This window comes from Terrapene carolina, unplaced genomic scaffold (assembly GCF_002925995.2).
Source record: "Terrapene carolina triunguis isolate 2854851 unplaced genomic scaffold, T_m_triunguis-2.0 Scaffold231, whole genome shotgun sequence".
NCBI lineage: Eukaryota > Metazoa > Chordata > Testudines > Emydidae > Terrapene > Terrapene triunguis.
The window spans coordinates 1202458-1217303 of NW_020664582.1; the positions used below are offsets into that span (position 1 = coordinate 1202458).

General features: G+C 50.6%; 1 long non-coding RNA gene across 1 annotated transcript; it reads right to left on the reverse strand.

The window, feature by feature from the left end:
• Nucleotides 1-222: 222 nt before the first annotated feature.
• On the reverse strand, nucleotides 223-11741 carry LOC112111999. Its single transcript, XR_002908551.2, has 3 exons — nucleotides 11581-11741; nucleotides 8760-8921; nucleotides 223-334 (listed from the first exon to the last, which is right to left on the reverse strand). It is a non-coding gene; the product is annotated as an uncharacterized LOC112111999 (long non-coding RNA).
• Between the last annotated feature and the right edge of the window lie 3105 nt (nucleotides 11742-14846).

Here is a 14846-nt window from a genome sequence, read left to right on the forward strand (position 1 = left end):
CACGCCAGCGGGGAAGTTCTGTCCGGACCCCACCTCATGCCCTGACACACGAGGTGTCAGAGACCTGGTCACCTGAGCCCACCTACGTTCAGTGGAGAATCCAATGTTTGGCTTTATATCCCCTGTCCCTTTTAGGGGACTGAGTCACCCCATCTAGAAACCTGTCTCTTACCTTCGATCCTTGCCAGATCAGACGCTATGAACAGGTACATAACGGGGGATTTCTGCTAATGCTCCTCCCAGCAGCACTGTGAGAAGGATCAGTGTCTTTGGGAAACGAAGTTGACTTGTACTTTTCCTGCCTCTTATTAGCCTTTTATTTACCGACAAAGCCCTGTAAGATAGGTCAGAATTTTCAAACCCGCTGCCTATCAGGCTGACCAATGTTTCCTTGTACTCCCCCTTCTGTCTGTATCCATTTGTTGTCTCGTATACTGAGATTGCCCAATCTCTGGGGCAGAGACCGTCTTTTTGCTCTGTGTTTGGACAGCACCATGGGGTCTTCGTCCAGGAAGGGGGCTCCTCGGCTCTCCGAGAATACAAATAAACAATAATCATTCATTCATAATAAATCAGAGCGAGCTAAAATGGTGCTAGCTTTGACCTCTGCTCTGAGCCATGTTATCGCTCAGAGATTATCTCGGACAAGTCATTCTGAAAAATTAGGAACAACAAAATGACTGGTTCCTAGAACTACTGTTCTGCCTTCCCTCGGCAGATTCTTCTGCCATGGCACATGTCAGGCAGACCTTGTACCGTAATGCTGACACAGGAATTACCGTAACTGGCGGGTTCTCCTTGACATTCATGTGTGCAACGCCCATTTGTTATGTTCCTCTTTTATGTCAGTGGGAAGAGTGGGTTGCTGCTCTCTGCATTCAAAGCTCAGATGAATGAACAGATAGAGAAACGCAGTGTTGCCAACTCTTGCGGTTTGATCACAAGTCTCGTGATATTTGGTGTTTTTAACTACCCTCTCTCCCCCCGCCCCCAGCTGCTGGATTTAAGAGATTGCAGGGGAATCTCAGCTTTTATTTACCCCCCCCCCCAGCAAAGCGCGCTAGGGAACTTTTAGTGTGCAGCAACAGGGTCCACCCGGACAATTAGTGCGTGGCACTCTGGTGCGCTGTTGAGTTACATCTCAGCTTGCCATACTCCGTGCCGTAAGCATGTGTTTAACCCCCGTGGCTGCAAAGAGAAGGTTGGAAGCGTGAAGCAAGTGGATCCAGAAGGCAAATAAGAGAGCCCAAAATTTACTATTTAAAAAAAAAAATCTCACGAATTTTAAGTCAATCTCGTGATTTTCTGGGGCTTGGCTCCGGATTTTGGCGCTCATGAGTTTGGCAATATTCCAACGCCCCAACAGAAGTGCCTCCAATTTCTGACCATAGAGGAACCATGACGTGTACACACATTAAGGGTCCCCTTCTCTTCATGGGATGCACAGCTGGGGCTCCCACTGATTTAAGAGACTCTCCCTCAGAATGTGTTGGCATTTCTGAGCTGGTGGTGGCCCTCTTGACTTCATCGTGGCACACCTGGAGCGAGGAGTAGAACTCCTGTGATAACGATTTAATGATCGTAAAAGGAGCTTTTCTACCCTGGGCATGTGCAACGGCGCATGAGATTTGCACATGCATCTGCCCCAGTTGTGTATGCAAATCTTGCAAGCCAGGCATGGCCCTTGCCAGTTAGACACACAACCTGCCATCTGCGTGTGAAACTGCCTGACTGCACTAAGCCCCACGCAGCATCCCTGCTCTAGACGCCCGATCCCCTGATATGCATGTCCCTAACGTCCCCTCATCAGTCCTCCAACATCCCTCCATGCATCAACCATCCCCCGTCTCACAATAAATAAAAACCCCGGCAATGAACACAAATGAACACTTACCAAGACTATACACCATTATCATAACTAATGATTACAAAAACTTTGGCAGGGATATTAAATCTTAATACTACCTATGGTGTCTATAGCACTTTTGAGCCATAGATCTCAAAGGAGGTGGGTATCATTATCTCCATTTTACAGGTGGGGAAACAGATACAAGGAGGAAAGTGACTTGCCCAAGGCCACCCAGCAAAGCAGTGTCAGAGCTGGGAACTGAACCAAGTTCTCCTGAGTCCCAGTCCAGTGCCCTATGCACTAGGCAGCATAAGAACATAAGAATGGCCCTACTGGGTCAGATCAAAGGTCCATCTAGTCCAGTATCCTGTCTTCTCACAGTGACCAATGCCAGGTGCCCCAGAGGGAATGAACAGAACAGGCAATCGCCAAGTGATTAATTAATTAACTTCTAACTATTAGAGACCAGGATGAGAGCTAATGTAGGGGGCAGATTCTCCCCCATCTGCTGCAGTGGGGGGAGGGGTTCTTACATCATCCTCTGAAGCATCTAGTGCTACCAGACATGCGTCTGATGAAGTGGGTATTCACCCACGAAAGCTTATGCTCCAATACGTCTGTTAGTCTATAAGGTGCCACAGGACCCTTTGTCGCTTTTTACAGATCCAGACTAACATGGCTCCCCTCTGATACTTGACACTGTCAGAGACAGGCCACTGGAAAGGATGGTCCTTGGTTCTGAGCCAGTCTGGCAACTCTTGTGCTCACCCCAAAGCTTTCTGAGCCGCCTCTCGAAGGATGTCCCCGAAGCACCTGGATGAGCGTGCAGGGGAGAAGCCTCCTGCATCTGCACCAGCAGGAGTGAGAGGAGAGTCAGGTACCCCGAGCTCTGCTGGCGGCAGGAAAAACAAACGACTGTACATTTGATGTATCATGGGGTACCAATGGTCAGCACAGCACAAGCTGACGTCCACAGGAGTTTGGACTGTAGGAGTGACATGGCACTGAAATGACATCTTGGGATTTATCTGCTATCAAATCACCCCACGGGCCAGTCTCATTGGCACCTATAGACTCCATGAGGGGAGGGTTTCTCGTCCCATCCCAGACTGAATTTGTGAATGTTCCATTTAAAAGCACTCCCGTCCCCCAGTCTCTGCCCAGACCCAGGCACAACCCCACTCCCCGGGGATCACCTGAACCTGGGACATCACACGCTGCCCAGCTGGCTGGCGCCCAGGAGAGTGAGCATGGACTTTGGTGCTGAATGGGGAGGTTAAAACCTCGCCCCAGGCGTGAGCTAAACACATTTCACACAAAGAAAAGGGAGGGTGATTTGCTGACCTCATGGAACAGTGGGAACGCCAGAAAACACACAGAGGAGTCGGGGGGGGGAGAGCCAGAGAGGATATTAAGTCATTGCCTAATGGTTTGCAGCTCATAATCCAAACTGGGGTCTGGAGGAGCAATGGTGCAGTTGCTTGGCCGCTCCCTGCCTGGGGGAGTTGACTAGTGGCAGAGCAGAGGGAAGTAGGACTCCGGGGTTCTCACCCTCACTCTGTCTAAGCCTCACTTGATGGACCCTCTGTCACAGTTCACTAGTGACGTGCTTTGAGATCACCAGATGGAAGGTCTTTCCCAGCTCCCCCAACGCTTGCTGGATCTCGCCAGACCCTGCACCCCATTCCCTCCTCAACACAGTGTTCCCTTTGCCAACAACTTGGATGAAAGTTCACTCCCCCCCCGACACACACCATGCACTGGAATGACCGGCCGTGCCGAGCCAGCCACAGCTGTCACGGGCACAAAGGGGAGAAGGGAGCCCGTCCAAGAGCGTAAGTGCTCAGTCATGCCCATGCAGCCTGGGCAGGCCTCCCAGCCCTCGGGAACGAACACCGAGCTTCGCAGCCAGAGGGAGAAGGAGAGATGGGGCCTGGGAAATATCATTCCTGCCTAAAGTCGGGGGAGCGTTTGGGCAAGATTCCGCTGCTGGGTTCACGGGAATTGCTGGGATCAGCACTACCATGGGTGCTGCAAGCCCCAGGGTGAACATGTGACCCCAGCCCTGCGGAAGGTGAAGTGACAGACCCCAGCTGCTCCAAAGCCCCTCTCAGGCTAGAGCTGCGAGGCCCCGAGTTGGCCGGGGCAGCGGGCAGTTGACACACGTGGCGTACAAAGGTATACTGATGCCAGCATCCCTGCTATGCACTAAAGGAGGAAGGCAGAGTTAGAGGGACGGTGGGGAAGTGGGTTCGGCTGCTGAGCACAGACGTCAGCCCAGCATGTGCCCAGCGGGAGGCCCTGCGTTGGTGCTGGAGGGAGCCGAGCTGAACCGAGCCGGTTCAGGGCAGGAATCTGATACCACCTCCCCACCCAACCCTGGAGATTGCCCCGTGGGCTGGCACTGGAGAAGGGAGGAGCTGGACGTGCCTTGTCCTTGCTGATGTCAGGGCCCGTGCGTATATGCCTGGGGCACAGGCTGAGATGATATCTGTGTTCAGAGGCCTTCACTCCCCAAGGTTCCTTCTGGCAGCCAGATTTATCCCCCCGGTGGTTCCGGTGCCCTTCACCCTGCCCCCCGCCCGCTGGCAGGGAGTCAGCAGCACAGAGCAGCCCTTGCTCTGGGTGATTCCCTCCTCCCCAAGCTACACCTCGTGGTCTGGAAACAAGATGGTTATTCAGCCAATTAACCCAGGTCTGTCCCTTCCCTCTGTCCCATGGGCCATGTTTCTGCAGGGATCTCTCTTCTCCCCGGTGCATTATGGGAGGCCTCCAAGGGTCTTTGCCCCCCCCCCACCCCAATGCATTATGGGAAATGTTTCCCAGGGGGCTCTCTGTTCCCCCAATGCATTACGGGGAACATTCCCCCAGCCTCAGGGGTCTCTGGTCCCCACCATATTATGAGAAATGTTTCCCTAAGCCTTGGGGATGGGTCTCTGTTTCCCCCCAATGCATTGTGGGAAATGTTTCCCCAGCCCTCAGGGGCTCTCTATTCCCCCCAGTGCACTGTGGGGAACATTGTCCTTAGCCCAGGAGCAGTTGTGCCCTCACATTATGGGGGGGGGGACAGCTTAGTGGTTTGAGTATTAGCCTGCTAAACCCAGGGGTGTGAGTTCAATCCTTGAGGGGGCCATTTAGGGATCTGGGGCAAAAATCTGTCTGGGGATTAGTCCTGCTTTGAGCAGGGGGTTGGACTAGATGACCACCTGAGATCCCTTCCAACCCTGATAGTCTATGATTATACTGTAGGAAATGTCCCCCCGTGCTTCTGACAATCCCAACTCTCTGTGCTGTCACCACAACAGTAAGAGGAAGGTAGCAAGGGAACCAATTTGTGCCAACTGAGGTGGTTGCCGTCACCGTGGGTCTCCCTAGGGTCTGGATTGAGGCCTCCCCTCTCCACCCAGGGTTACGCTGGGATAGCTGGTGTTTAGGAGAGAATTGTTCAAGGAGTTGTGCTTCTCCTCTTGAACAGTGCAAAGCTCAATGGCAACAGCATGAAACTCAGCCCCACGGAAGGCTCTAGTGCAGAAGGGACTGGGGACCCCAAATCTCTGCCTGGTAATGATCAGATGCATTGCCAAGGTGATACAAGATGCAACTGAGGTTCAGGACGACTCCGTTGCTAGAGCACCCCTGCTGGCCCACGGAGGGAGCCACTGATGGAGGCACATGAGGGAAATGTGCCTGTTGCACAGCTAGTTACAAGGGGGAGGGAAAGAGCCATTTGGATAGTCAAGTGGCTAGTGCTCGGGCATGTAGGAGACCCAGGTTTGAACCCTCATCCAGCTCTTCTGTCCACAAGTGATCAGAAGCTGTGGGTGCAAAGGCTGGGGACAGCCCAGAGCCCTGGGAGGAAAAGCCACATTCTCCTCAGCAATGACTGGTTGAGGGGAGGTTTTAGAAGGGAGCCTGTTGCATCTTCAGCCAGTGGGGAGGAGGAACGGGGTGAGGGGAAGCCATCAAGGCACTGATGAGGGTGCAATAGGATCCCCTCTCCCCCACTCAGGGAAGGAAGAAAGGCAAGGTGCTCATGATCACAAGGAGGTTCTCAGATATTCCCACCCCTCAGCGTCCCCAGCCCCTCACGCCTTCCCCCATGTGCTATTCCGGGGCTGGCCTGAGGTGCACAAGGAGACAGAGCCATGGTGACATAATTGCAGCACCAGGGGCAGGTTTAGCTCAGTGTGTTCCATTCCCAGCCTGGTCCCCACGTGAGTGGGGGCTGCACAGCCCCCATATGCTGTTAACGGGCCAGGTGAGAAACCCGATAACCCTCTCAATGTGCATGCTCAATCCATCCTTTGTCTGCACAGGCAGGTGACTGGCCTTGGTGCCCTGCTTCATTCCAGCTCCTCCTCCGGCAGAGCTCGCATAGCCCACGCATCCTGTTGAGTGGCAAAAAATTACCCTCCACCCCCGCAGATTTAACTTGTTGTTTTAACTGCGGGCCCAATAATCTGGCTCAGTCAACGTGCCGTGTGTAAACCTGGGCCTCGGAGCAGGAAGTCTACATGGAGAGAGGATTAGGAAAAGCAGTAATTTAGATAAATGCGGTGTCAATTACACAGCAGAGCTGCCAGGTTCTCAGCCAGAGGCCCGGGAATGGTCTGAGCAGGGGCGGAAGACAGGGGTAGGAGGATAGGAGTAGGGTTGCCACGTCTGAGAGGCAAAAAATGGGACATAGCAGGGGTGATCCTGAGCCCATCAACTGGACAGCGGGCAGGGTGGGCTGAGCCCCCTGACAGATTTCCCAGGACAGCTACCTCAGAGAGAGATGATCCTGGGGAAATCTGGACAGGTGGCAACCCTAACTAGGAGTGCAGGGATTTCGAGGGAGTCTGGGAGGTCTGTGTGCGGTGGGCAGGGGCGTCTGTATGGGGTGCTGAAGATAAGTCTTGCAAGATCCTGGGGTGAGTTCTCTAGGTGGGAAGGAAGGAGAAAGTCTATGTAGTGGGTGGAGTGAAGAGGTGAGAGGGGGGAGACAAGGCCCAGGAAGATCTGTAGAGGGGCTGGAGCTGGAGAGGTGTGGAGATTGGGACATCCTTATGGTAACCCTTTGTAACGATTCCTGCTACGGCTGGCCATCAAACTACCCTGCCTCTCAAAACCCAGCGGCGTGTGTAGAAGAGTGGCTCACCCCTAACTTGACCCACCATGGCTGGGGAGGGCAGGACAGACTCTGCTTTGCCTAGAGCCCTCTGCCAACAGCCCTTCCAGCCCCATAGCTGTTGCCCACCTCTTCTTGTGACTCAGCTCTCCGGCCACGTCACGTTTAGTTCCATCCCTTCCAGGATAAGCAGAGAGTCCAATAAACTAAACTCAAACGCACCCCTCCCTGGGCTCACTCCTCCAGACTCTTCGCCTCTACCCAGGCTCTGCCAGGGGGTCCTCACTACCATTTCCAGCAGGCAGTAGGGGAACCCAGGCCCTCCCTCTGCTCTGGGCTCTAGTCCAGGGACTGTGTGGTGAGCAGCTGAGGTCTGCTGTCCCAGATTCCTCTCTGCCTCCTTAAACTTCTTCCTACCTTGGCCTTCCTTCAGGCCTTTTCCCACAGCTCCTTCCTGGGCTTACCGTACAATCTGCCTGTTTCTAGGCCCTTCCTTCACTCTCTAGCGACCAGAGAGGAACTGCATAGTTCTTCCCCTCTCTCCTTGCAGCTCCTTTCTCATCTGGGTTTCCTCCCTTCATGCTCACCACCCAGCATGGGACAGCCAGGTTCTTTAACTGAACATGCTAGCTCCAGTTAACCCTCTGAGTGCCAGTGTGGAGTATATAATCCGTCACACAGTGCTTGCGTCCACCCTCCTGCAGCAGTGAGTTCCACAGGTTGATTATCTGCGGTGTGATGAGCTTATTAGTAATGACTGGTTTTATGGTATCACCTAGAGGCTTGAGATGAGGGCCCCATTGTGGTAGGTGCTGTATAAACACATAGTGAGGGACAGTGCCTACCCCAAGGTTTTTGTAATTTAAATAGATAAGTTAGACACAGGGTGGGAGAAAGGATTAATATCCCCATTTAACAGATGGGAACTGAGGTCTGGAGAAATCAAGTGACTTGCCCATGGTCACAGAGGGAGTTTGGCAGAGCTGAGTGCCAAGCCCAGTTCTTTTGAGTCCCGGTCCAGATTCATAACCACAGGGCTATCCTTTCCCTTCAGTTCCTTCTACTTGTGTTAAATGCACCTGTCATTAATTTCATAACCTGATCCCTTGTTCTTGTTTTATGGGACAGGTCAAAACAGGAGTGACCCATCTCCACAGTCCCCTTCCTAATCCTCAATGCCCAACCAAGTCTCCTATAGCTCTTGTCCTGTCTACGTTAAATAACCCTAGTGTTTGCCCTCTCATCACATGGAAGTCCGGCCCAACCTCTAACCTTCTTACCACCCCGCAAACATCTCTTATTTCAGCCAATGGGATTGCAGTATGCAGATGAATTGAGGAGGAAACCAAGAAGGCGAGGGAAGAGCTGTAGAGGTGACTTATCTCTGATGCCTCATCTTTACATCTAAGCAATATTCTATGACCCTGGGTCCTCAGCTCAAGATGAAACAGTGCATACTGGGAACAGTAGTCTCTGCATGGTACACCCCTGAATTAATGAAGGTAGATGCTGGCCATATAGTAAAACACCATTGGCAAAATCCTGACTCTGTTGAGACCAATGGAAGTTTTGCCATTGACTTTAGTGGGATCAAGAGTACACTCCATGTGTGTGATTTGGGACACATTTTATCTACCCCTGAAGCAAGGCACTGGGTAATGAGATAAGGGGAGTGAGGACTGATGGACAGACAAGACAGTAAACAGAGACTGGCTGGACAGACAGAATGGGGAAGGGACGGCTGATGGAGATACAGATTTCTTGTGTGGAGCATGAACAATGAAAAAGAACCATGCCTACCACGTTCTCCAGCTTCGCAACCTCCCTCTTGAATGTGTCCGAAGCAGAGTCGCTGTGACGGGAATAGTAGATTTCATTCACCAGCTGGAATGAGCCCATGAAATATCGACTGGTTTTAATTCCTTCAGCCTGCCCAGGGATATTTTGGGCTGAAGTTAGCTGCTGCGGAGACGTAAAATTCATGGTTAAGTATCCAGAAAGAATCCTGGCAGATCGAGAGTCTTTCACTAGCATAGGCTGTTGCCTGGGTGTTCGGATGGCAGTAGCACCTGTTAGGACCCTGGTTATGTTCACAGCAAAGGGTGACACAAGCCCAGAAAACTCTGGAAAAGAACCACAAGTTTATTTTAAAACCAGCTGTTTGTTAGAGATGGGCCCAAACCAAGATCCAGATTTGGGAGGTGGATCTTTCTGAAGTCTAACCTAGACCCAGATTTGAATTTTGCAAATACTCCCTGAGCCAAATTCTCACAGACGTAAATGGGTATAGCTCCGTTGCCTTAATAATAATAATACCTAGCTCTTATCATCATTAGATCTCAAAGTGCTTTACCAAGGAGGTCAATAGCAGTCTCCCCATTGTATAGATTACAGATGGGGAAACTGAGGCACAGAGAGGGGCAGTGACTTACCCAAGGTCACCCAGCAGGCCAGTGGCAGAGCTAAGAACAGAGCCTTGCTCTCCAGAGTCCCAAACCAGGGCCCCTACACACACTATGCCACGGCGCTAGAGCCATACTAGTTCACCTCACTGAACGTCTGGCTCCTTTCTTTGAACCCAAACCTGAGCTTTGGTGTGCTCCGACTTTGGATCCGGCTTTGGCTTGAGCCCATTTCTGCTCTGCATCTGTTTTACTGCCCAGGTTACACCTGTTTAAGTTACTGCAGGCATACGTGGTGGTGTGGGCCCAGAAGTAGTCTGCCTGTGGCTCTTTCATGGCCTCAACCAGGCTGTTCCCAACTCTGCAGCATCACTCCCCAAGATTGTTTCCTCAAAAACTTCCAATGGTAGACGTTTGTAACTTTTGCCTTTCAATTTTGCTCCCAATTTCCAGGGCCTGATTCTTCTCTCCCTTCACCCAGTTTGACACGGGGGTAACTCCATTCACTTCACTGGCGTCAGTCCTGATTTACATCAGTGTAACAGAGAGGGGAATCGGGGCTTTAGGACATGATTCTGCTCTCACAGCAGCTTTGCACTAGCTTAGCTCAACTGATTTAAACAGAGTTAGGTCTGATTCACACTGCTCCCCCCCATGCTTCATTACACAATGTAGCCCTTGCATTAAAGCTACTCTAAACTACTGAAAAGCTTTTACTATATACTCCAAGGGAAGAGACTTTATTGATTGTCATGTATCACTTATATCATCATTGAATATTATTCTTATAGATAATCTGGTTCGCTCTTCTGCACAGCCATCTCTTATTTTAAATATATAGGAATGGAGCTTCATCAGTTTACACTACCTGAGGACCTGGCACCTAATTAATGAAAATTCCTTATTGTTATTATTTAAGCACTGACAATGTGCTCAACACCAGCTTAGGATCTGTCTTCACTGCAGAGTTAACGTGAGTTCTTACTCGTGTGTTGTCCCTCACCCCATCCCGTCCACACATGAAGCCCTCTCTCCTGAGTTTAGTGGTGCTTTTCAACCCAGGTTGGCTGACCCATCCTGGGGTATAGGCTAAAACCCGAGTGAGGCTTTCACTTAGGCTTGTAACCTGTCCGCTAGGCAGTGAGGACGCAGGCTAAACCACTCGAGTGCTGACAGTCCTGCACTGCCTTCCCACAATTTTCCCAGTGTGCCCAGAAAGACAGACAGAATCTCCTACAATTCCCTGGGACTGGGCTAACTGCACTGCAGACATACTGATAAAGACAGTCTTTGCTCTGAGGAGCTTACATAACCTAAGGGCTTTACTCAGGTTGGGTAATACCATACTCTGCTCAGAAGGCCAAATCTCTCAGTAGGTACACTCCCATTCAGGGGAACTATACCATGTTACTCCAGCTGAGGCGTCTGTCCCACTGGTGTCAGTGGGCTCCTATTCAACTGGTTTAAGGGCATCAGCATCTAGCCCAAAGTGGTGAGACTGGGAGCCCGAGAGGAGGGTTTGGCATATTTTTGTCTGACTGACCTCATTCTCTTCTCTCTCTCTCCATAGGAGCGGTTGGGTGGAGAAGGCTTTTGACATGGGCGAGGGTCTGTGGGTGTTGCAGAAGAAAGGAAACAAATAGGCTACTGAAGTGGCGTTGCTGGGAGCACGATGAGCAAGGGGCAGGATAAGAGAGGAAATCCGAGGGGCAGACTAGAATGGAGGCATGCAGCGCCATGAGGGCAAGGATATGGGGCTGGAGGAGCGCCACTGACATCAGTGGGGCTATGGACCAGTTTAAACGTGATACGATGGTGAAGGGAATGGAGAGCAAGGATACACTATGAAACCCTCATGAAGATGAGGTCCTAGTTCAAGGCTATACAAACTATGGGTCTGATCCTATAAGCCAGACTCAAGTGAGCAATCCCATTGGCCAATTTGCACATGTGACTGGTGATTTGGGGGGGCCTCCGTTTTCAGGTAACCAAAGTGAAATGCCTCAAAGTGGCCTGATTTTCTGAAAATCCCCTTCCAGGTGTCTTAGGCAACGCCCGGCAACCTGACCTGAACCCATCAGGACTTCACTGCAAGTGTCCGATCTGGCTTGGGAGGCCCTCAAATCGCTGGTCACTTTTGGAAATCTTAGCCATTTCAATACACCTGATTCCCCTCGGCGTGTCTGAAAGCCTGCTCCTCTGTGGAGTGAGGCCCTTACCTAGAAAATACCACAGCACCGTGAAGACTGATGCTATCAGGATGAGCAGGACGAATCCACCGACCACCTTGATGCAGTAGTAGCAGCAACGCGTGGACCTCCTCTTGGACTATGGAAATCATCACCAGAACGATCTGGTTTGTTCATGCTCCAGATAAGAACCTTGCCCCAGACCCTGATGGAGAAAACATCACAGCCAGGCTAGCTAAGTAACACAATAGCATGTCTGAACATGCACTGGGCCTCACAAACTACCTGGGAAAACTGGCTCAGGAGTACGATGAGGCAGGATGAGCTGGTGCCTAGAGCATGGGACTGAGACTTGGCCAATCTGGGTTCAAAGCCTGGCTTTGCCACAGCATTCCTGTGTGACCTTGCCCAAGTCACTGCCTTTCACTCTGTGCCTCAGTGTCCCTGTGCCCAAGATGGGGATAACCCTACTCATTTAAAAGTACAATGAAAAGGTGGGAAATGTCTTGGGGATGTATAAATACAGGCAGGTACAGTAGTTAAGGTAATCTATATACATATGCTATTACTACTTTTACTTTTACAGTTCAAATGTTCGCTCAGTGACAATATTGACTTGCTGGACACATCTCTGACCATGAAAATTCATCTTAAACATGCTAATAACGACCTTAACCAGAAGAAGAGCTCTGTGAGACTCAAAAGCTCATCTCTCACCAAAAGAAGTTGGTCCAATACAAGATATTACCTCCCCGACCTTGTCTGGTCTCAACCTTACCTCTGACCCGCAAGGTGAATTTATGAATTCTTTCAACGATGTGTCATCAATATGTGTGTGTATTTGAATATATAAAGGATGTAATTAGTAATATATGTACTGTAAGAGTTCGTAAGTATCTCTGCTAGAGGGTATTATCAGCAGGTGTAAGTTGAATTTTCACATGCCAGTAGTGGCATTGAATGACTGTATCAACTACAAAGATAATGGTATACTTAACAAGTCAAAGTCATTGCCTATCCTTTCAAGTGCTGAAGATTTTTTTGAATGGTAATCATAGACTATCAGGGTTGGAAGGGACCTCAGGAGGTCATGTAGTCCAACCCCCTGCTCAAAGCAGGACCAATCCCAGACCCCTAAATGGCTCCCTTAAGGATTAAACTCATAACCCTGGGTTTAGCAGGCCAATGCTCAAACCACTGAGCGCTCTCTCTCTCTCTCTCTCTCTCTCTCTCTCTCTCTCACACACACACACACACACACACACACACACACACACACGGCACTTTGATGACAGTGTTTTGCCTAAGGGTTACATTAATCATTTCACTTTAAGTTATTGAATGTTTAATAAAATATGACTCCCTCATGTTACTATGGATCACAGCACCAAAGTACAACTGACAAGTGTCTGTGATTGGTATTAAAGTCATGGCTAATGTCTCCCATTGTGCAGACCATAGCGAGAGACAGGCACTGCCCTAAAGAGCGTACAGTCTAAATGGACAAGACAGACAAAGGAAGTATCATTATCCCCATTTTACAGACTGAGGGTATGTCCACACACAAATCAGTCTGAGCAAGCGCTCAGGAACTGGGTCCTACGGACCCTGCTGGGAGGTGGGTCAGAGCCTGAGTCTCGCTGTAACTCGGGTCCAAGCCCTGTCATTTTGCAGTGTGGATGCAAGTCAAGCCACAGACCTCAGTCAGAAGGTCTGCGTAGTGCAGTGTGGACGCGTTAGCACGGCTGTGAGAGCTGGGTCCGACAATTCTAAACCCAGGTTTACAATGCAGTGTGAACCCTCAAGTGCAGGCTTGGAAACACTGAGTCCACAAACCTGGGTCCCCGAGCCCTGGGTTTACGATCAGTGTAGACATACCCGTAGAGACTTGCCCAAAATCGCACAGCGAGTCTGTGGTAGGCTAAGGAATTGGAGCCAGATCTCCTGAGTCCCAGTCCAGGGCTTTAACCACAAGACTATTCCTCCTCATTGAAAAGTATAAGATCCCAAGAGGGTAGGGATAGATTGCAAGGGGCACAATCTGGCCCCATGTATGTTACACCAACTTAGATTGCTTTGTCTCTAAAACTTCCTTGTCTAGACCTACACCCCCACATTGCTACAGGTAGGGCATGTCTGCACTACAAGCACTAAACCCTGGTGCACCGACGCTGCTGTCATGTAAACACTTGCTACAGGCACAGAAGGAGTTCTTCTTTGCGGTGGGAAATACACCCCCTCCAAAGGCAGGTAGCTAGGTCAAGAGAAGAATTCTCCGATGCAGTGACAACGGCAGAGAAGGAGGGCGTCTCGGAGTGGGGAGGATGTGTAGACTGAGGGTTCTATCCTGCCGCGTCAGCCTAGCGTTGTCTGCACTGGGGTTGAGGTCAGCTTAACTGAGTCTCACAAGGGGGTGAATTTTTCACAGCCCTCAGCAACGAATTTAGGTCGACCTACATTTTAGGTGTAGAACAGGCCTTAATTTACACTCCGTTATTACACAATCCCTCTGAACGTGGCCCAGAGTCTAGCGGAATGGAAAGAAAGTGAAGTAGGTGTAAGAAAAGCAACTACAAAAAGGTGTGACCAGGTGCAAGGTAAAGTAGCTCCCATCCTGCTTAAACTTATATCTCCTCTGGCTCCTCAGCAGGTATATTACACTCTTACTCATCAGGAAGTAGGTAGAAGTAGGTTTAAGGGAATCCGATTATGAGTGTAACTTACCCGGCCTTACACAATCCCTCTGGATTTGGCTGCTTCCCCAGGAGTGAGCAGCTCCTGCAGTCCAAAGCTGAGTGGCGTAAAAAAATAGACAAGCAAAATTGCAAATTCGCCCAGAGGCCCCAATCCCATAGCTGGATCTCGGTGCATTGACCATGGCTCCCGTCTGGATCCAGCTGCTAGATGGGGACCTTAAAACAGAGAAGTTGCTTTCCTGGCATGTGTGGGAGGCAGATAACCCACTGACCTTGGCAGCGTGAGGGGGCGGGTGTTTGGAAGGATGGCACAGCCCCTACTTTTCAAGCTTCCCCCTTGACAGCAGGAATGCAAGTGAGCCTCTTCCCTGCCTTTTCATTTTGGAATATACATCATTACCAGCCCCATAACTACCCCCTCACTGCTGACTCCACTCAGCCTGCGCCCCACACAAGGGACTTTTTCCTATTACAGTAAACTATTTGCATCAGGAATTCTGAGTCATGAAGCTGAGGTCAGAGACAATGGGGCTTATTTCACTGCAGACACCCCTGAGCTCCAGCTCTTAACTTTGCATGTGTCCCACCGTTGTATTCCAA